We start from the raw sequence: 22,273 nt of genomic DNA, 5'->3' as shown, positions 1-22,273 counted from the left end.
AGGAGCCGACTTTAGAAGAGATGCCGGTGGTGAGTGAGTTTCGGGATGTTTTTCACGAAGACTTACCGAGTTTACCACCGAGATAAGAAATGGAGTTTGCTATAGATTTACTACACAGTGCGACTCCTATTTCTATACCACCTTATCGGATGGCACCAGTGAGCTAAGAGAATTGAAGACTCAATTGCAAGATCTTGTAGACAAGGGTTTTTATTCGACCAAGTGTATCACCTTGGGGTGCACCGATTCTCTTTGTAAAGAAGAAGGATGGATCTATGAGGTTGTGCATAGATTACGAGGGCAATTAAATCGGGGTGACAATCAAGAACAAGTACCCATTGCCAAGGATTGATGATTTATTTGATCAATTGAAGGGAGCAAAGGTGTTCTCTAAAATTGATTTGCTGATGCAGGTATCATCGAGTTGAAGATTAAGTCGGGAGGATGTCCCAAAAGGCGACTTTTTCGGACCCGTTATGGCCATTATGAGTTTTTGGTGATGCCATTTGGTTTTGACTAATGCTCCTACTGACTTTTATGGATTTGATGAGCGAGGGTGTTTAGACCTTATTTGAGACAAGTTTGTCATTGTGTTTATTGATGATATTTTTGGTCTATTCACCTTCAAAGCGAGGAGCATGCTCGACATCTTAGGATTGTTTTGCAAACTCTTGGGAGAAGAAATTATATGCTAAATTCTCCAAGTGCGAGTTTTGGCTCTATGAAGTTGGATTTCTTGGACATGTGGTGTCAGGAGAAGGGATATTTGTGGATCAAAGAAAGTTGAAGCCATTGTAAAAGTGGGAAAGGCCGAAGAATGTTACGAAGTTCGAAGTTTTTCTTGGACTTGCGGGTTATTATAGGAGATTTGTGGAAGGATTTTTCTTCAATTGCCTTGCCATTATCAAAGTTAACTCGTAAGGAAGTGAAGTTTTTCTTGGAATGATGAGTGTGAAAAGCGACTTTCAAACTTTGAAGGACCGTTTGACATCGACTCGATTGCTTACTTTTGCGAGAAAGTGGGAAAGAGTTTGTAGTCTCGATGATGCTTCTACTGCAAGGTTTAGGTTGTGTGTTGATGCAAGAGGGAAAAAGTGGTGGCCTATGCCTCTAGGCGATTAAAAGCGACATGAGTTGAATTATCCACCCATGATTTGGAGTTAGCGTGGTGGTCTTTTCTTTGAAGATTTGGAGGCATTATCTTTTTTTGGAGAAAGCGTGTCGGATTTTTCTGAGACCATAAAAAGCTTGAAGTATCTTTTTTTACTCGGAAGGAATTGAACTTGAGGCGCGGCGATGGTTGGAATTAATAAAGGATTATGATTTGATCATAGACTATCATCCGAGGAAAAAGCAAATGTGGTTCTGCGATGCTTTGAGTAGGGAAGTCTACTTGAGTATCTTCTTTGAGGGTGTCCTATGTGCAACTTCTTTTCGACAATGAAGTGCTTGAGATTAGACCTTAACGTTGGAGATCTTTGGAGCATTAGTAGCCTGACTTCATAGTAAGACCATTCTTTGTTGGATCGTATTAAGGAGCTTGAGGGGTAATGATGAAAAGTTGATACAAGAGATCACGAGAGGTTACATCTGGGAAGAGACTAGTGAGTTCGGGGGCGAGAGAAGATGGAATCCTAGAGTTTTCGAGGGGCGTGTTTGTGTTCGGCGATTTAGAGCTCAAGAAAGTAATTTTTGGAAGAAGCTCATTCTTGACTTATGCGAGTTCATCTGGAAGTACCAAGATGTCGAGAACAATCAAGGAGAATTATTGGTGGCGGGGAATGAAGAAAGAGATAGCGAGTTTGTGGCTAAGTGCCTAGTGTGCCAACAAGTCAAGGCGAGCATCAAAGACCTTGAGGATTGTTACAACCTCTTCCAATCCCGGAATGGAGTGGGGAGCATATAACGATGGATTTTTGTGGTAGGGTTTACCACGAACAACTCGAGGGTTTTTGATGCGGTGTGGGTGATAGTGGATAGATTGACAAAGTCGGCACATTTCTTAGCGAGTGCATACTAAGTATTCCTTGGAGAAATTGGCAAAGTTGTACATAGATGAGATAGTGAAATTGCATGGAGTACCGGTTTCGATAGTTTCGGATCGAGACCCTAGATTTACCTCTCGTTTTTTTGGCCAAGATTTCAGGGAGGCTCTAGGTACAACTTTAAAGTTTAATCTTGCTTATCATCCTCGAGACGGATGGTCAATCGAGAAAGAACCATTCGAGACCCTTGAAGACATGTTAAGAGCTTGTGTTATAGATTTTCAAGGAAGTTGGGATCAACACCTAGCATTGGTGGAGTTTGCCTATAATAATAGCTTTCAAGCAAGCATTGGTATGGCTCCATACGAAGCCTTGTATGGAAGGAAGTGTAGGACTCCTCTTTGTTGGGATGAAGTGGGAGAAAGGAAGCTTCAAAGTGTGGAATTAATTGATCAAACTATTGAGAAAGTGAAAGTGATTAGAGATAGATTGAAAGCAGCTCAGGATAGGCAAAAGAGTTATGCTGACAATCGAAGGAGATTCTTGGAGTTTGAAGTTGGTGATAGAGTATTCTTAAAAAAATTTCTCCATGGAAAGGGGTAATTCGGTTTTCGAGGTAGGGGAAAGTTGAATCCCGATATATAGGTCCATTTTTTTGATTCTAGAGAGATTGGACGGTAGCCTATCGATTAAATTACCACACGAGTTGGAAAAAGATTCACAATGTGTTTCATGTCTCCGTGTTGAAGAAGTATATCCACGACTCTTCTCATTGTCTTGAAACACCACCGAGTGGAGTTAAGAGAAGATTTGAAGTTTGAGGTGCAACCGGGTGAAGATTTTGGATCACCAAGTGAAAAAAATCTTGAAGAAAGAACTATACCTATGGTAAAAAGTACTTTGGAGGAATGATGTTGTAGAAGAGATAACTTGGGAACCAGAAGGAGTGATGAAGAGTAAATATGCCCTCTTGTTTGGAACTAGAGGTACGCTAAATTTCGAGGGCGAAATTTCTTTAAGGGGGGTAGGATGTGGGAGTTCGACTTTTTTTCTTTACTTTGCTTATGTTTTGCCTTTTGAGTTTAACTTGTTGTTTAAGTATTTTTGAGTGTTCTTTTTGTGTTAGGAACTTAGTTATGGTTTTTGGGGAGGTTTTTAAAAGTGGGAGAGAGTCATTTTGGAGGTTAACACGAAAGCCTCCACGGTTTCCATGCTGGGGCGCATGGAAGCCCGTGAGGGTTTCTAGTAAAGTCAATTTTTGTGGGCTGAAATGGACCAACCTGAAAGCCTCACGGCCTCCATGCGGGCGCATGGAGCCCGTGAAAGATTTCGAAGTGGCCTCAAAGTGGTCTCCACGAGCCTTGGCATATATATTGACCTTCTTGGACCTTCTAGGACATTCCTAGCTTCTTTTTTTCTCCTTCTTCCTTCTCCTCTGATTTTTCTTCATTTTTCTCTCTTCAAACCTCTCATCTTTGATCCCCAAACAAAAGAAGAAGTGGAAATCTCATCTCCTTACAAGAAGAAGAGTTCGATTAAGGCATAGAGAGGATTATCGGTGAGTTAGGCTACATCAACTTCCTCCTTTTCACTCCTCTCATCCTTGTTGTGATTCTTTGAAATTTTTTTGTGAGAAATCTTAGTTATTGAAGTGATTTAAAGATTAGAATCATTTTAAGGTTGTAAAAACCATGATTTGGTGAGGAAATGAGAGACATCTTGCATCTCAAGGGTTCGGGTTCTTGTAGCACCGACCCAAGTTGAATTCCTTTTTGTTCTTTTTGCTGATTTTTGAGGATTTTTAAAGGTTTCATTCTTGTTATATCTTCTTATTAGAGTGCTTAGAAAACTCTAGAAACAATTTACTCCTATTTTAAGCACATTTTTCCTTCTTTTTTTAATTGGTTGTAGTATTGTTGTTGAATCTTGCTTTTTGTTGGTTGTTTAGCGGCTTCTAGGAGGAGAAGCTTCAAGCAAAGGAAAAGAGATTATAGACAAGTAACTTTGGAGGGTGTTAGCTCGCCAAGTTTGTGAGTGGGATTTACTAAATTATGGACTATATATCATGCATATATATACATATATATATATTAGCCTTTGAATGACAAGATTTCTATCTATAAAAACTCTTGAGATGTTATTCATTGGATTTGGATATCATGAGGATTTATGATTTGATCTCCTTCATGGTTTTTACTAAAGATTATTAATATACATATGTTGTTGTTATGATTTGAAAAAAATATGTTTTAGAAGATATGTTTTGAATTATGTATCCTTATAAAAGATTGATGTTTTTTTCCTATGATGACCAAAAAGCTTTGGGTAAAAACAAATTGAATATTACCATGAAAATGATGTAATTGATTTGAGGGTATACATATGTGTTTTTCAATGAATATTCTTGTATCTTTGTTTTTTTAACGAAAAATGTTTTCATTGAATGGTTATGAACAAGTTGTTGACTTTTTGGAGTGAGATTGGCATTTGTGAATACTTGTTCCCTATTGATGAATATATTTAGCCTACGGGCGAGAATGCTATTTATTGCTTTCATTCATGATTTGTGAACATAGTCACGAATAAGGACCCTTTTTAGGTTGTAATGAATATTTGGATTTTTATTATGCAAACACCCGTGGGGTCTTGAACATATCCATGGAAATGGTGGGCTACGGCCTTCATGTTCTTGACGAGGGTGGTTTTGATGGTGACGAAACCCCAATACTTACTGCGGTGAGGTGTGGATGGTTTCCACGGGCCGACTGTATAGAGGTGGCGTGGAATCTTTGTCAAACCCGGTTATGCCATTTCGGTGGGAGCGTAGAGCCACGACTTGGATATAGTTGGGTTGTTGAGTCACCACACGAACTTCCAGTGACCAGCGCCAAGATATGCGCATCTTGGTGGCTCGACCTAACATGACCCGCGGTTAGTGAGGGAGGGTTTTTCGAGGCTATTTAAAAATATATTTGTTTATTTTAATCGATGATTTATACATTTTTTTGAATTATGAGTTACTAAGCCAAAGTATAAACTTGGATTTCTTACTCATATGGATTTTTGAGATGATTTAAAAGAGTTTTTATCGAGCATTTCATTGTTGTAAATTTTATATCTTAATTTATACTTGACGAGTCAAGGTATATTGAATATTTTGAGGAGTTGAAATATATTTTTTTACCTTTTTTTACTTTAATATATTATGTATGGGATATAGCTCCATGTTTTAGCCACTCCTTTGAGTAACCTAGTTACTCATCCCCTCTTTATTTTTTTCCCTCCCCGGGTGTGACCTGCAGTGGGATAGAGCGTGAAGTGCTTGGCGGGAGTGGTTTGTATTTTTCTTAAAGGCTGTGTATGAAGCTTATATTTTTGGCATGTAGTTGATGGATCCACTAGGATATTACCAACCCTAATATTAATATGTATCTTTCTTCTTTGATACTTTTTAAATATGTTGGTTAGCTTTATGTTGTGTATGAGATGTATACTCTCTAAGTGAATGGTTGTTGTCATGGTTTTAAATTAAAGTGATGGGTTGTGTAGGAACATTTGGGTATATTGGATTGCTAGAATGTTTATTATTGTTATAGTGGTTTTTATACGGGAAAGCGAGGTTAGCCTTACGGTGATCTAGGGGTGAGTTAGTGTTGGACCTCCCTTGGGTTATCGTGGCGGTATGTCATGAGTGGGACCAGCGGGGCGGCGTGACATCACGCTAATCAATGGCTACTATAGCGTCAAAAATGGTGATAAGTGCTTGTGCGATATGAATGCGAAGTGTTCATTCACTATATTGAGCATTACTTTTCTCGGGTTTTTACACTAATATGTGTGTTTTTATGTTAATTTCATGCATATAGGGTTGTGATCCAGTATGAAGGAAATAGGCCAATGTGGATCATAATGCACCTATTTTTCGAGGAAAAGAGTTAACGTGAAGTCGAGATGAAGTGGTGTACACTTTGTCGGTGCCATGTGACAAAGTGTGCGTGATATCGATGTGAAGCGAAGCGTTCATTCCTTATGTTGAGCATTACTTTTCTCAGGTTTTTACATTAATATGTGTGTTTTTATGTTACTTTTTATGCGGGTAGGGTTGTGAGGCCGAGTATGAAGGAAATAGGCCAATGTGGATCATAATGCACCTATTTTTGGAGGAGATCTTGCTAAGGTTCAAACGCGAAAAACATAGGGTCGGTGTGAGATGCTAGAGTGTGTGCCAACCTCCTCATATTCGAGTGAGCACATTCATTTGGAGGGGCACAAAGGCAGTCACACTCGAGCATTCTAACTTATGCATATAAGAACAAGAGATCCACCAACATGTACATCATTGAAGAAGCAAGTGATTCACGACGTAAACGAGTGCCCGTTTGCGTTACCCCAATGCAGCACTGTTCACAGCTGGCCGAGAAATCAGAGAAACAGAGAATCCACACGGGCGTGTGGAAATTATCCATGCCCGTGTGGAAATTCCACAGGGGCGTGTGACATCATGCACGCCCGTGCAGTCGCCCGATTCCAGCCCTATTTAAACCCGATTTCAGCCCCGATTTCAGTATTCTTTTCTCCATCTTTTCCCCAACCTGCGAGAGCGCTTCGGCTAGGGTTTCGAGGGGTATTGGCCAAGGTTTTGGAGAAGTTCTACGGCTCTGACATCATGATTCCATTAGGAAGAAGGTTGGTAGGTGGGCTTCGATCGAGGCGTATCCTATACAGGACGAAGGAATCCTTGGACGACGAGTAGAGGACTCTCCACAAGACCATCGACACGACCATCGAGGGGGTTTCTTTATGGATTCATTGCTTTTACATTTGATTTCTTTGATTGTACTTAGCTCCATGGAGAACTAAACCCCTAGTGGGTGCCTAGATGATTGTGAACCATAGGATGTATTCGTTTCATTTAACTTCTTTATTATGCTTTCAATAAATTGATGTTTATTGTGAGTTCCAACCTTGAATGTTTAATTGTATGATCATTTCCCCTAGAGTGACACTGGGGTTGAGAGTTCTTGTTGGTAACCTTGTAAGTGAGTGACACACCACGAGCGTTAGACAAAGCTAGGTTGGAGAGGGTTGAGAGGGTGAGTCGAGAGGTACAAGAGCGTCCCCTTTCCCCTCCGGTATGATAGATTCTACCTCCGTTCCTCGAGTTCTTTGTTGCCATAATCGAGTGAGTGGTCTAAGGGATGAACCTCCGCTAGGGCCTAGTTGCGCGTGCAATAGAGTGAAGCGTTAAGAGGATCTTGGTATCTAGGGCTTAATTGTGGCTAGGGACCTTCCACCTGGACCAAACAGTTAGGTCTACTTTTAGGAAGAGATTTATCACTTGGAATCCTTAGAGCTCATTGCAACTTTATGCGAGTGCGAGGTGTTGAGATTGTTCGATTTCTCCTCCGGGACATGTATAGAGTTAGGCATAGTTGACCTTAGATTTGGGACTATGTATGTAAGGATTTCCACGACTCACCATGGCATTGATTAGGAAGTATAATAGAGAGTTCTTGTACTTGAAACGATTATCCTAGGTGAAGCATCATCCGAGTACCCCATCTTTATCGATTACCTTACCCTATTCTTTATTCTTGCTCTCTCACTTGTTGCTTTTATTGTTGAGAATTGAATCAATTTCACACTAATCACTATTGATCTTCCACATAGCTAAGAACAAATTAAGTGTCTTATATCACCTACTCCCTGTGGATTCGACCCCGCTCACCAGGGATTATTACTTCGACAAACCCGTGCACTTGCGGGATATACACAAGGGGATCTTGTCAAGTTTTTGGCGCCGTTGCCGGGGAGTTAGGTGTTTAGAGATACTTTGCACTTTGTTTTCTTACCTATTACACTACACATTCTATTTCATATCTTCTTATTCTATCATCGTTCTGATTTTCTTTTTCTTTTCTTTTGGTGTAGGTCCAGGTTATGACCCGAGGGAATCCATCAATATTGATTGAAGGAGACCCTGAGCTTGAACGTACAATTCGAAGGAAAGGGAAAGAACCTGCACAAGAACAACCTAATCCAGCTGATTTGGAAGTAGAAGGATCTGACAACATGGCAGAACAAAATAAGCAACAACGGACACTATCCGATTACGCGGACCTTCGAGTGTTGGGGACACAATCGAGTATTGTGCGTCCCCCAATCACAGCTCGAATTTTTGAGCTAAAAGCCGGCATTCATCCATATCGTTTGCAGCGATCCGCACAATTCAACGGTTTTGGCCGATGAGGATCCAAAGCAGTCACATAGAGAGCTTCCTCGAGGGTGTGTGACATGCTTTGAAGATAAATGGTGTGACGGATGATGCCATCAAATTGAGAGCCTTCCCATTTTCCTTAAAGGGGAAAGCAAAGTAATGGCTACACTCATTACCTAGGGCATCAATCACTACATGGGAGGAGATGGTAGAAGCTTTTCTATTCCGTTATTTCTCTCCCGGAAAATCAGCAAAGCTTAGGAATGAGATCTCATCCTTTATGCAGTTGGAATTGGAGTCTCTATTTTAGACATGGGAAAGGTTCAAGGAACTCCTGCGCAAGTCTCTGCAACACGGATTCCCGGAGTGGATGATTGTTCAAATCTTCTACAATGGTTTGAACCTGAGTAGAAGGCAACTCTTGGATGTCGCGGCAGGAGGTACCTTAGGTAGCAAGACCCCTGATTGAGGAAATGGGGTTAAATAGATACCAGTGGAACACTAGGGAAAAGAAAAAGGTGGCCGGTCTCCATGAAATTGATGCGGTAACTTCATTGGTGGCCCAAGTGGAGAGTTTGAGTAAGAAGCTAGATCTTATAGCTTCGAATATAGTTGCGGCCGTGACAAATTGTACCGGTTGTGGTGAAGAACATGCTCCTTCCGATTGCCCAATCGTCATAGGTGATGTTTCTTCAGTTGAGAATGTTGACTTTGTAGGTAATGGAATGAGACCTCAAGGGAATCCATACAGCAACACCTACAATTCAGGTTGGAAGAATCATCCCAACTTTTCATGGAGTAATCAAGGACCACAGAAGATGATGGGGCCATCGGGGTTCCAACAACAACAACAAGCCCCTCAAGTGGAAAACAGAATTTCAGGCTTGGAAACCCGAATGACGGATTTGGAGAAGCACTTGGCTAGATTTGTTCAATCGACAAATAGAAGGTTTGAATAAGTCGAGGCTACACTTCACAATCATACCGCCTCCTTGCACAACCTTGAAAATCAAGTGGGGCAAATTGCGAAATCTCTTTCGGAAAGGCCACATGGAAGTTTACCAAGCAACACGGAAACCAACCCGAGAGAACATGTGAAGGCGATCGCTTTGAGAAGTGGTCGTGAGGTTGAAGGGAGGCTTCCCAGTGAGAAGCCGAAAGAACACGCACCCGAGGTAGTATAGGTTGAGAAGGGAGCAAACAAAGAGAAAGAGGTGTCACCCCCACCTTTCAAGCCAAGAATCCCTTATCCCTCTAGATTAAAGAATGACCAAGGGGATGAACAGTGTAAGAAGTTCCTGAGTTTGTTCAAGCAACTCCACATCAACATTCTTTTTATTGAGGCTTTGGCTCAAATGCCTAAGTATGCGAAGTTCCTGAAAGACCTATTGACCAACAAGAGGAAATTGGAGGAGAGTGCTTCAGTGGTGCTTGATGCTTCATGCTCGGCGGTGTTGCAAAAGAACATGCCGAACAAGAAGAAAGACCTGGGAAGCTTTATTATTCCGTGTAACATCGGCAACTTAGGTGAGGAAATGGCATTGGCGAATTCAGGGGCAAGCATCAACGTCATGCCATATACTTTCTTCCAAAAGCTAGGCTTGGGTGAGCCTAGGCTTACTCGGATGACTTTACAATTGGCGGACCGAACGGTACGACATCCGAGAGGCATCATTGAAGACGTGCTTGTCAAGGTGGACAAGTATATTTTTCTGGTTGACTTTGTAGTGCTAGATGTCGATGAGGATGCAGATCTACCCTTGATACTTGGGAGACCATTCTTGCGGACTTCCAAAGCATTGATTGACATGGATGGCGTTGAGCTCACATTGAGAGTCGGAGACGATAAGCTCACTTACTGCCTTGCTGAAGCCATGCGGCATTCTCTCGATTTTAATGACACTTTGTATTTTCTAGACACTACTGATGAGATTGTTGATGAATATATACAGGAAATATTCAACCTGGATCCGTATGAAAGTTTGTTCGACCAAGAGGAGAGCAATGAAGTAGTAATGATGCTTGGTTCGACTAGAGAGGAAACATCTACCTCGGGAATCTTGAAGAAGGGGCTCCAGAAAATGAAGAGGGCTCGAAGACGCCACCGAAAACGCCCCAAGACTGTTGGAGATGTACATGAGCCAAGAAAGTTGGACGAACCATTGTTAGGTGGTCTGAAGCCCGATAGTACACCCTCTACCCTCAAGAGACTTTGCTCATCATGCTTTCAAGTTATGGGTAAGAGGGCAACCTTCATTCATGAACCCCCGTGAGGTAAGAAAGATACGTCAAGCTTAGTGACGTTAAACAAGCGCTTCTTGGGAGGCAACCCAAGTGTTTACTGTTTTCGTACCTTTTAGTTTAGTTTATTTGCATGAATAAATTGTTAAGTGTTGGTGTTTCAATTTTTGAGTACTTGTGCTGCGATTTTATTGTGGGTTTTTTAAAAAGAATTCATTGTATGTTTTGTTGAGAATTGGCGAAGTTTGGTCATTTGAGTTCTATTTTGTGTTTTTATCTGGTATATCTTACACAATAGGGCAGGCTCTGAGTGTGTAAACATTTTCAGACTAGTTCTGCAGAGCCTACAAGTTTTTTTCTAAGTCATCCAGAGAAAACACACGGGCATGTGGAAATTCCACAAGCCCGTGAGTGTGTGCTGTGAACTCTTCCAGAGAGGGCACAAGGGTGTGCGGCTGCCCCTGTGGACGACCATGGGACTGGCGCACGCCCGTGGGTAATTTCCACAAGGGCGTGTACCTTCCTGCAGAGTTTGGCAGATTTTCTCGAGAACACACAGGGGCGTGGACTCGCCCCTATGGGTGACATTGTAAACCAAGCACGGGTGTGGGTAATTTCCGCATGCCCGTGCGAAACTCTACAGGTTGCTCCCTCCATCCCGAGAAAACACAGGGGCGTGCGGCCGCCCCTATGAGTTTAGGCATGTGAATGCCCACGCCCGTGGGGAATTTTCACACGGGCGTGTGTGCTACTTGATATTCTTCTCAGATGACCAGGGAAGCCACAGGGGCGTGCGTCTGCCCCTGTGGGTTTGGCGTACGGGCGTGGGTATTTTCAGCATGTCCGTCTGAGATCAGTCAGAGTCAAAGGAGCATTTTCCCGAGAAAGCACAGGGACGTGTATACGCCCCTGTGGCGTTCTCGAAGTAAGGCGCACGGGCGTGGGTAATTTCCACACGCCCATGGGGATACACAGAATTCCAAGAGATGCGATTTTTAACTTAAAAACCTTGTGATCCGTCTCATTCTTCATCTCCAGTCCCCGGAAAACGGTTCCCGATTATTTTTCCGACCCTTCATCGCTAATTGGAGGAATTTTCTTCACTAATCTTACCGAATTTCAGACGTTTTCATATTCATCTTTTCGGTAATCCTTTTATCCTCTTTTCTTCGCCAATTATGGTTTTTCACGGATTGAATGCTTTTAAATGCGAGTTTTCATGCATGATGGATCTATAGTAAGCATTTAGAAGTGGTTTTATAATTGAATTGTTAAGATTTGTTGTGCACCCATGCGGGAGTTTCACGCCCTGCAGAGCCACACGGGCGTGGGTAATATCCATAGGCCTGTGTGGAATTCTGCACTATATTGTTTCTGAGATTTTTTACTGTTTTCATCTTTTGCACTCCAGCTATGGCACCTCGAGCAAAGAAGAACGAAGTTAAGCGCCTCAGACTTACTTCACCCGAGCCGATATATATGGAATTCTCGAACCCCGAGCATCAGGCTCGCTTCGAGAGACTTTCAGCACTCGGGTTTGGTCAGACTTGCTTGGCGGATGTACAAGTGCTTCAACATATTCAGCAGGGTGATGAGGTAATTAATGAGATTGATGAGATGCTGGTAGTGGGAAGCTGGAGGAGGCTGCTGACAATTAGTGAACCAGCTTACCGCACACTTACGCTAGAGGTTTTAGCGTCCTTTGAGTTTCGAGTGCTACATGGGAGAGTTGACACTACAGAGGCGATACAGTTTCGGGCATTCGGACATCCATTCTCCATGAGCATCACTGAGTCTTCGATTATGACGGGCTTGTACGATGTCGCTTATACAGGTACCGTGGAGTATGGCCGACTACCAGTAGATTTTCCAGTGTCAGTCACCCCATATCATGCATACAGGATTTTGTGTGGGCGTGGGGAGTACGAACTGGGATTATCGAAGGCTTTTAGTTTCTCCCGGTTCAGTTACAGATACATACACGCAGTCATCAGCAGGTCTGTGACAGGTCGAGCAGATAACACAGCCGCTTTGACTAGACTGGATCTGCTTTTCTTATACTCCATGGCTCGCAATGTACCACTTCACTTAGGGTGCATTCTAGCAGATTTTTTGCAGTACCAGGGTCGTTCGACGAGACTGGGTCTACTATTTGTGGGCCCTTATATCACCAGACTCACTCTAGGAATGGGTTTGGGCGACGCTCTACGTGGTGCTGAGAGGACAGTTGTGCCCACCGCTCTTACGTTCGATACGATCAGGATGTTGGGGTTGGTACGGAGGTTTGGGCCAGGGGTTTATATTCTCAATACAGTAACCGCTGAGACCACCAGAAGCGAAGGAGATACTACGGGGGCTGTCCAGTAGACTCCTCCATCTTCTGTTGCACAAGGTATTCGAGCCTATGATCATATCGAAAGGCTGGAGACCGATGTTAGGGAGATTCGGACTGAGATAGAGGAGCTCCGAGCTTTGCAGTCGGCTCAGTACACAGATCTTATGGCCCGATTTGATTTCCTTCGAGATCTCCTGAGATCCGGATCATTAGTGCCTCCAGCACATCCATCCTCGACCCCAGCACCAGAGGTCCCACTATTTGCTTCCACTTCAGCAGCAGCAGCAGCGGAGACCGAGAGCGACTTCGACACTTGACCTTTCTTTTACTTTCATTTATTTTACTTTATCTTATTTTCTTGTTTTTAGACTTGTTCACTCAAAAAAGAATTTCCTTCTGAGTTTATGTTATTTTGCATTATCGAATTGTATTCATTTCTTCATCTTTTATACACTCGAGTTATTTTTGTTTTTCTTGGGCTTCACTGAACCCTCTCGTGTATGCGTGCAGATGGTCTTGTCTTCTTGGAAATTGAGACTTAGTCATGGGCATGGCCAAGGTGCTTTGGCACTTGGCCGTGCGAGATTCACAACCCGTTGGAACACTACTCCCAATAATTAGCTTCATCAAACGCAACACTAGGAGTTAGGGGAGTATTATTTTGATTGCTTCTCCCACATCTATTTTTGAATGATATATTTTGAGTGAGCTTGCATGTGTACATTGAGGACAATGTACAACTTAAGTGTGGGGGGGAGTTTCATAATGCGCACATCTTTTCTATTGTTCTTGATTGATATATGCTCACATAGCCAATGGCGGTTCACCTTAGTTGCAATGTTTGTATTCTTAAGTCTAGGAGAATTGTTAACATTAAATGTTTTTCATGCTCTAGTTCTTGCTTGAGTTTTTAGGAATTTTTGCCCGATTTACAATTAGTGCACTACTCACTCTTTGAACTCTATTGGAAACTCATGTTTGAGGTTAAAGGGACTAGTTATGTTTACGTCTTTTTGAAAAGGAAAAAAATGAAAAGAAGGAACAAAATAGTTTTTTGTTTAGTTGTATTTGTTGGGTGGAAAGGGCTACCACATATGAAGTATGAAGCTACTCTCACAAGTCGGATACTAGTTATGCCTTTATGAGAGAAAAAGCTACCACCTCGAAAGTATGAAAGCCATCTTAGCGGCCGCTTTGGAAAGGGCTACCTTAGAGGATGTGTGAAGCTACTACCATCTTTTAAAATTTTTTATCACTTGTGTAGATAAATAAGTCCCTTGCACTTAGAACTTTGAGGAGTATAACTTGGGGTGTTTTGAGTGAGTTCACACACTTACACGAAATTCGGGTTTGTTATCCTTTTTTATTCAAGTTTTTAGCTAGAGCATTGATTTTTCGTATTTAGTGTTGAAATTTTCCTTACTTGTAGAATGCTATCTTTGTATACTTTGGTGAACCTAAGGCCAAGCACTTTCAACATTTTCTTCATTGATGCACAGAATGTTTTAATGTTTACCTGAGGACAAGCAATAGCTCTAGTGTGGGGGAGGTTGATAAGTGCTTGTGCGATATGAATGCGAAGCGTTCATTCCTTATGTTGAGCATTATGTTTCTTAGGTTTTTACATTAATATGTGTGTTTTTATGTTACTTTTATGCAGGTAGGGTTGTGAGGCCAAGTATGAAGAAAATAGGACAATGTGGATCATAATGCACTTATTTTGGAGGAGATCTTGCTAAGGTTCAAACGCGAAGACATAGGTCAGGTGTGAGATGCTAGAGTGTGTGCCAACCTCCTCGTATTCGAGTGAGCATATTCATTTGGAGTGGCACAAAGGCAGTCACACTCGAGCATTATGACTTATGCATATAAGAACAAGAGATCCACCAAGATGTACATCATTGAAGAAGCAAGTGATGCACGACGTAAACGTGTGCCCGTTTGTGTTACCCCAATAAAAGTGTTCACAACCGGCCGAGAAATCAGAGGAACAGAGAATCTACACGGGCGTGTGGAAATTATCCACGCCCGTGTTGAAATTCCACAGGGGCATGTGACATCATACACGCCCGTGTAGTCGCCCGATTCCAGTCCTATTTAAAGCCGATTTCATTATTCTTTTCTCTATCTTTTCCCCAACTTGCGAGAGGGCTTCGGCTAGGGTTTTGAGGTGTATTGGCCAAGGTTTTGGAGAGGTTCTACGGCTCCGACATCGTGATTCCATTAGGAAGAAGGTTGGTAGGGGTGCTTCGATCGAGGCGTATCCTATACCGGATGAAGGAATCCTTGGACGACGAGTAGAGGACTCTCCACAAGACCATCGACACGACCATGACTAGTTCTCAATTCCCATACTAACAAGACCATCTGCATGCATTCACAAGGAGGTTCAGTGAATCTCAATAAAAATAAACAACTCGAGTACATAACAGGTAAAGCAATGAATACAACTCGATACCACAAAATGAAAAATAAACTCAGAAGGAAAGTCCTTTCTGAGTATACAAGTCTAAAATGAATGCAAAAGTAATAAAGACGATGAAAAATAAAGTCAAGTGTCAAAGTCATCAGCTGTAGGCTCTGCTGCTACTGCTGGATAATCGAATGTTGCCAGCAGATCAGGTGATGGTGATGCCGGAGGAACTGGGGGAGTCTGTGGTCACTGAACAAACAATGAGGCAATGTTTCACTCAAGAATCTGCTCTAGTGTGTCAAAACGTGCCATAAACTTTGTGCACTATATGGCCTTTGTAGCTCAGACCTCTGCAATCTCTGTCCGTAACACCCCCACCCCACTCTCGAGCCTCTCAAATCGATCATAATCTTGAGATGGTGAAAACATGCGTACTAGGGTTGGCTCCTCTACCACAGGAGGTGCCTCGGTCTCCATCTGTGTCGGCTGAGAACCCTCGGCCAGATCATCCTCTCCCTCTGCTACTTCTGGGTCTAGGAGTAATTAGCGCATATACACCGGACAGAACCCTGCGCACCATCCCCATCAACCTCAATGTCTCTATACCCAAGGGAACAGGTATACTCGCCTTCTTAGTCCCCTAATCACAGTCATAAGACCCATACCCATAACCAATCTCATGATGTAGGGGCCCGAGAAGATCACTCCTAATCTGGCATACTGCCCCTGATGTCGTAAATACTCAGTGATGGTATTTCCCAGATGGATCGGTGTGCTCAGAACCATCGAATAAAGATATAGGAGTTCCTGCCGGCTCAGGACACTGGTACTGTCACCACGGCTGTTCATCGACCAGCTCATAATGGCATGCAAATATCGATATGCAAGTCGAGAAAGGCACATGGCCTTGGACACCCCTGGCTCATACTGCCCCTATCCGTATAGCACTCCATACGCCCTCTGCGGGGTCAAGGCGCCAAGATAGTCTGTCAGTAACTGAGCGTACTCCTCAGTATCTGTGAATGCCGCCTCATACAACCTGATAAGTTGACAAGGTCCCCTTACGTATATCCCGCAAGTGCACGGGTTTGTCGAAGTAATAATCCCGGGTGAGCGGGTATCGAATCCACAGGGAGTAGGGAGTAAAGACACTTAATTCGATTCATAGCTATGTGGAATATTAACAATGATAAGTGTGACAATGATTCAATTCTCAACAATTAAAAGCAACAAGTAAGAGAGCAAAAGTAAGGAGGAGGTAAGGGAATCAATAAAGATGGGGTACTCGGATGATGCTTCACCTAGGATAATCTCTTCAAGTGCAAGAACTCTCTATTATGCTTCCTAATCAATGTAATGGTGAGTCGTGGAAATCCTTACATACATAGTCCCAAATCTAAGGTCATCTATGCCTAACTCTATTCATGTCCCGGAGGAGAGATTAAATAACCTCTCAACCTCGCACTCGAATAAAGTTGCAATGAGCTCTAGGGATTCCAGGTGATAAATCTCTTCCTAATTATAGACCTAACCCTTTGGTCCAGGCGGAAGGTCCCTATCCACAATTAAGCCCTAGATACTAAGATCCCCTCAACGGTTCACTCCGTTGCACGCGTAACAAAGCCCCAGTGGAGATTCATCCCTTAGACCATTCACTCTAATATGATCGCAAAGAACTCGAGGAACGGAGGTAGAATCTATCACATCAGTGGTGAAAAGGGACGCTCCTGTACCTCTCGACTCACCCTCTCAACACTCAGAGCCTGCTATATTATGCAAAATTTACCAGATAAAAACACGAAATAGAAGTCAAACGACTAAACTTCGCCAACTCTCAACAAAACACACAATGAGTTCTTTTAAAAACCCACAACAACATCGTAGCACAAGCACTTAAAAATTGAAACACCAACACTTAACAGTTTATTCATGAAAACAAACTAAACTAAAAGGTGCGAGAACAATAAACACTTCGATTGCCTCCCAAGAAGCACTTGTTTAACGTCACTAAGATTGACGTATCTCTTTTACCTCACAGGGGTTCATAAATGAAGATTACCCTCTTACCCATGGCTTGAAAGCATGATGAGCAAAGTCTCTTGAGGGTAGAGGGTGTACTCTCGGGCTTCAGATCACCTAGCAATGGTTCGTCCAACTTCCTTGGCTCATGTATGTCTCCAACAATCTTGGAGCATTTTCGGTGGCATCTCCGAGCCCTCTTCATTTTCTGGAGCACCGTCTTCAAGATCCCCGGGGTAGATGTTTCTTCTCCAGTCGAACCAAGCATCATTACTTCTTCATTGCTCTCATCTTGGTCGAACAAACCTTCATATGGATCCGGGTTGAACATTTCCTGCACATATTCATCAACAAGCTCATCAGTAGTGTTTAGAAAGTATAAAGTGTCATCGAAATCAAGATAAAGCCGCATGGCTTCAGCAAGGCGGTATGTGAGCTTGTCATCTCCAACTCTCAATGTGAGTTCTCCGTCGTCCATGTCAATCAATGCTTTGGAAGTCCGCAAGAACGGTCTCCCAAGTATCAAGGATACATCCGCATCCTCATCGACATCTAACACTACAAAGTCAACTGGAAAATGTACTTGTCCACCTTGACAAGCACGTCTTCAATGATGCCTCTCGGATGTCGTACCGTTCGGTCCGCCAAATGTAAAGTCATCCGAGTAGGCCTAGTCTCTCCTAAGCCTAGCTTTTGGAAGAAAGTATATGACATGATATTGATACTTGCCCCTGAATCCGCCAATGCCATTTCCTCAACTAAGTTGCCGATGTTACACGGAATGATGATGCTTCCCGGGTCTTTCTTCTTGTTCAGCATGTTCTTTTGCAACACAGCCGAGCATGAAGCATCTAGCACCACTGAAGCACTCTCCTCCAATTTCCTCTTGTTGGTCAATAGGTCTTTCAGGAACTTCGCGTACTTAGGCATTTGAGCCAATGCCTCTACAAAAGGAATATTGATGTGGAGTTGCTTGAACAGACTCAGGAACTTCTTATACTGTTCATCCCCTTGGTCATTCTTCAATCAAGAGGGGTAAGGGATTCTTGGCTTGAATGGTCGGGATGCACCTCTTTCTCATTGTTTACTCCCTCCTCAACGTCTACAACCTCGGGTGCATGTTCTTTCGGCTTTTCACTCAGAAGCCTCCTTTCAACCTCACGCCCACTTCTCAAAGTGATCGCCTTCACATGTTCTCTAGGATTGGTTTCCGTGTTGCTTGGTAAACTTCCATGTGGCCTTTCGGATAGAGACTTCGCAATTTGCCCCACCTGATATTCAAGGTTGTGCAAGGAGGCGGTGTGATTGCGAAGTGTAGCCTCGACTGATTCAAACCTTGTATTTGCCGATTGAACAAATCTAGCCAAGTGCTTCTCCAAATCGTCATTCGGGGTTTCCAAGCCCCGAAATTCGTTTTTCCACTTGAGGGGCTTGTTGTTGTTGTTGGAAACCCGATGGCCCCATGGTCTTCGTGGTCCTTGATTACTCCATGAAAAAAATTGGGATGATTCTTCCAACTCTGAATTGTAGGTGTTGTCTGTATGGATTCCCTTGAGGTCTCATGCCATTACCTACAAAGTCAACGTTCTCAACTGAAGAAACATCACCAATAACGATTGGGTAATCAGAGGGAGCATGTCCTCCACCACAACCGGTGCAATTGGTCACGGCCGCAACTCTATTCGAAGCTATAAGATCTAGCTTCTTGCTCAAACTCTCCACTTGGGCCGCCAATGAAGTTACCGCATCAATTTCATGGAGACCAGCCACTTTTTTCTTCTCCCTAGCGTTCCACTGGTAGCTATTTAACCCCATTTCCTCAATCAATTGACGAGCCTCATCGGGGGTCTTGCTACCTAAGGTACCTCCTGCCACCGCATCCAAGAGTTGCCTTGTACTCGGGTTCAAACCATTGTAGAAGGTTTGAACAATCATCCACTCCGGGAATCCATGTTGCGGACACTTTCGCAGGAGTTCCTTGAACCTTTCCCATGTCTCAAATAGAGACTCCAATTCCAACTGCACAAAGGATGAGATCTCATTCCTAAGATTTGCTGATTTTCCGGGATGAAACTAACGGGCTAGAAAAGCTTCTACCATGTCTTCCCATGTAGTGATTGATGCTCTAGGTAATGAGTGTAGCCACTACTTTGCTCTTCCCTTTAAGAAAAATGGGAAGGCTCTCAATTTGATGGCATCATCCATCACACCATTTATCTTTACCATGTCGCACACCTCGAGGAAGCTCTCTATGTGACTGTTTGGATCCTCATCGGCCAAACCGTTGAATTGTGCGGACTGCTGCAACATATGGATGAATGCGGGCTTTAGCTCAAAGTTCTGAGATGTAATTGGGGGATGCACAATACTCGATTGTGTCCCCAACACTGAAGGTCTGGCATAATCGGATAGTGTTCGTTGTTGCTCATTTTGTTCTGCCATGTTTTCAGATCCTTGTACTCCCAAATCAGCTGCATTATGTTGTTCTTGCACAGGTTCTTTCCCTTTTCTTCTAAGTGTTCGTTCAAGATCAAGGTCTCCTACAATCAATATTGATGGATTCCCTCGGGTCATAACCTGGAGCTACACCCAAAAGAAAGAAAAAGATAATCAGATCGATGATAGAATAAGAAGATATGAATTAGAATGTGTGGTGAAATAGCTAAGAAAACAAAGTGCAAAGTATCTCTAAACGGCAACCTCCCCGGCAACGGCGCCAAAAACTTGACAAGATCCCCTTGCGTATATCCCGCAAGTGCACGGGTTTGTCGAAGTAATAATCCCCGGTAAGCGGGTATCGAATCCACAGGGAGTATTGAGTAAAGACACTTAATTCGATTCTTAGCTATGTGGAATATCAACAATGATAAGTGTAACAATAATTCAATTCTCAACAATTAAAAGCAACAAGTAAGAGAGCAAAAGTAAGGAGGAGGTAAGGCAATCGATCAAGATGGGTACTCGGATGATGCTTCACCTAGGATAATCGTTTCAAGTGCAAGAACTCTCTATTATGCTTCCTAATCAATGCAACCGTAAGTCGTGGAAATCCTTACATACATAGTCCCAAATCTAAGGTCAACTATGCCTAACTCTATTCATGTCCCGGAGGAGAGATTAAATAACCTCTCAACCTCGCACTCGAATAAAGTTGCAATGAGCTCTAGGGATTCCAGGTGATAAATCTCTTCCTAATTATAGACCTAACCCTTTGGTCCAGGCGGAAGGTCCCTAACCACAATTAAGCCCTAGATACTAAGATCCCCTGAACGCTTCACTCCGTTGCATGCGCAACTAAGCCCTAGCGAAGATTCATCCCTTAGACCATTCACTCTATTATGGCCACAAAGAACTCGAGGAACGGAGGTAGAATCTATCACATCGGAGGAGAAAGGGGACGCTCCTGTACCTCTCGACTCACCCTCTCAACCCTCTCCAACCTAGCTTTGTCTAACGCTCGTGGTGTATCACTCACTCACAAGGTTACCAAAAAGAACTCTCAACCCTAGTGTCACTCTAGGGGAAATGTTCATACGATCAAGCATTCAATGTTGGAACTCACAATAAACATCTATTTATTGAAAGCATAATAAAGAAGTTCAATGAAACGAATACATCCTAGGGTTCACAATCACCCAAGTCCCCACTAGGAGTTTAGCTCTCCATGGAGCTAAGTACAATCAAAGAAATCGAATGTAAAAGCAATGAATCCATAAAGAAACCCCCTCAATGATCGTGTCGATGGTCTTATGGAGAGTCCTCTACTCGTCGCAAGGGATCCTTTGTCCGGCCTAGGATATACCACGTCGGATCGATGCCGACGAAAGCTCTCCCAATAACCTTCTTCCAAACGACGCGCGATGTCAGATTCGTAGAACCTCTCCAAAAACCCTAGCCAATACCCCTCAAAACTCTAGCCGAAGCCCTCTCTCAAGTTGGGGAAAAGATGGAGAAAAGAATACCAAAATCGGTGCTGAATCGGCTTTAAATAGGGCTGGAATCGGACGACTCCACGGCCGTGGGCGGTACATGCGCCCGTGCGGAATTTCCACACGGGCGTGGATAATTTCCACACGGCCGTGTGGATTCTCTGTTTCTCTGGTTTCTCTGGCGTCTGTGAACAGTGTTGCTACAGTGCAAGCTGCAGTGCTCTGCTACAGCCTTTTACCTGAATAACTTCCCAATTCCATATTTTCATAGGGGAAACACAAACAGGCACACATTTACATCATGAATTACTTGCTTCTTCATTGATATACATGTTGGTGGAGCTCTTATTCTTATGTACATAAGTCAGAATGCTGGAGTGTGACTGCCTTTGTGCCCCTCCAAATGGATGTGCTCACTCGAATGCGAGGAGGTTGGCACACACTCTAACATCTCACACCTGACCTATGTCTTTGCGTTTGAACCTTAGCAAGATTTCCTCCAAAATAGGTGCATTATGATCCACATTGGCCTATTTTCTTCATACTCGGCCTCACAACCCTACCTGCATAAAAGTAACATAAAAACACACATATTAGTGTAAAAACCTGAGAAAAGTAATGCTCAACATAAGAAATGAACACTTCGCATTCATATCACACAAGCACTTATTATAAGTGCTTGTGTGATAAGAATGCGAAGTGTTCTTTACTTATAATGAGCATTGCGTTGATTAGGTTTTAGCGATAGTACTTGTGCATTTGTGTTACTTTCATGCATATAGGGTTGTGAAGTCGAATGTTAAAAAAAAAACAAATGTAGATCATGAACACACTATCCCGGCTTGTGCATAAATAGTAGGATTTTCTCCAATGAGGCCAGTTATTGAAAAAAGCAAAGCGATCTACGACGTAAACATGTGCTCGTTGATGTTAACTCGATGAAAAAATGGATTCAGGAGTGTTTCGGTCCGGCATTGCAGAGTATTGTAGCAAACAATGTAGCAAATTATTGTAGTAGGTACTTTACATAGCCACCCGAAAAAGAGAATTCCAGGGAATCCACACTAGCGTGTGGAAGCTATCCACGCCCTGCAGAAATTCCACGGCCATGCGGTAAATCAAAAGGGGCGTGTG

General features: G+C 43.0%; 2 non-coding genes across 2 annotated transcripts; one reads left to right on the top strand and one right to left on the bottom strand.

Annotated features, from left to right (window-relative positions):
• Positions 1–8,455: 8,455 nt before the first annotated feature.
• LOC120254879 lies at positions 8,456–8,562 on the bottom strand. Its single transcript, XR_005534785.1, has one exon. It is a non-coding gene; the product is annotated as a small nucleolar RNA R71 (small nucleolar RNA).
• A 10,593-nt stretch (positions 8,563–19,155) lies between these two features.
• Positions 19,156–19,262, top strand: LOC120254878. The gene has a single exon (XR_005534784.1). It is a non-coding gene; the product is annotated as a small nucleolar RNA R71 (small nucleolar RNA).
• Positions 19,263–22,273: the final 3,011 nt, after the last annotated feature.

This window comes from Dioscorea cayenensis, unplaced genomic scaffold, assembly GCF_009730915.1.
Source record: "Dioscorea cayenensis subsp. rotundata cultivar TDr96_F1 unplaced genomic scaffold, TDr96_F1_v2_PseudoChromosome.rev07_lg8_w22 25.fasta BLBR01000683.1, whole genome shotgun sequence".
NCBI classification, from domain to species: domain Eukaryota; kingdom Viridiplantae; phylum Streptophyta; class Magnoliopsida; order Dioscoreales; family Dioscoreaceae; genus Dioscorea; species Dioscorea cayenensis.
Note: the sequence above shows the minus strand (reverse complement) of the source record. Positions and strands in the feature narration are given on the sequence as shown.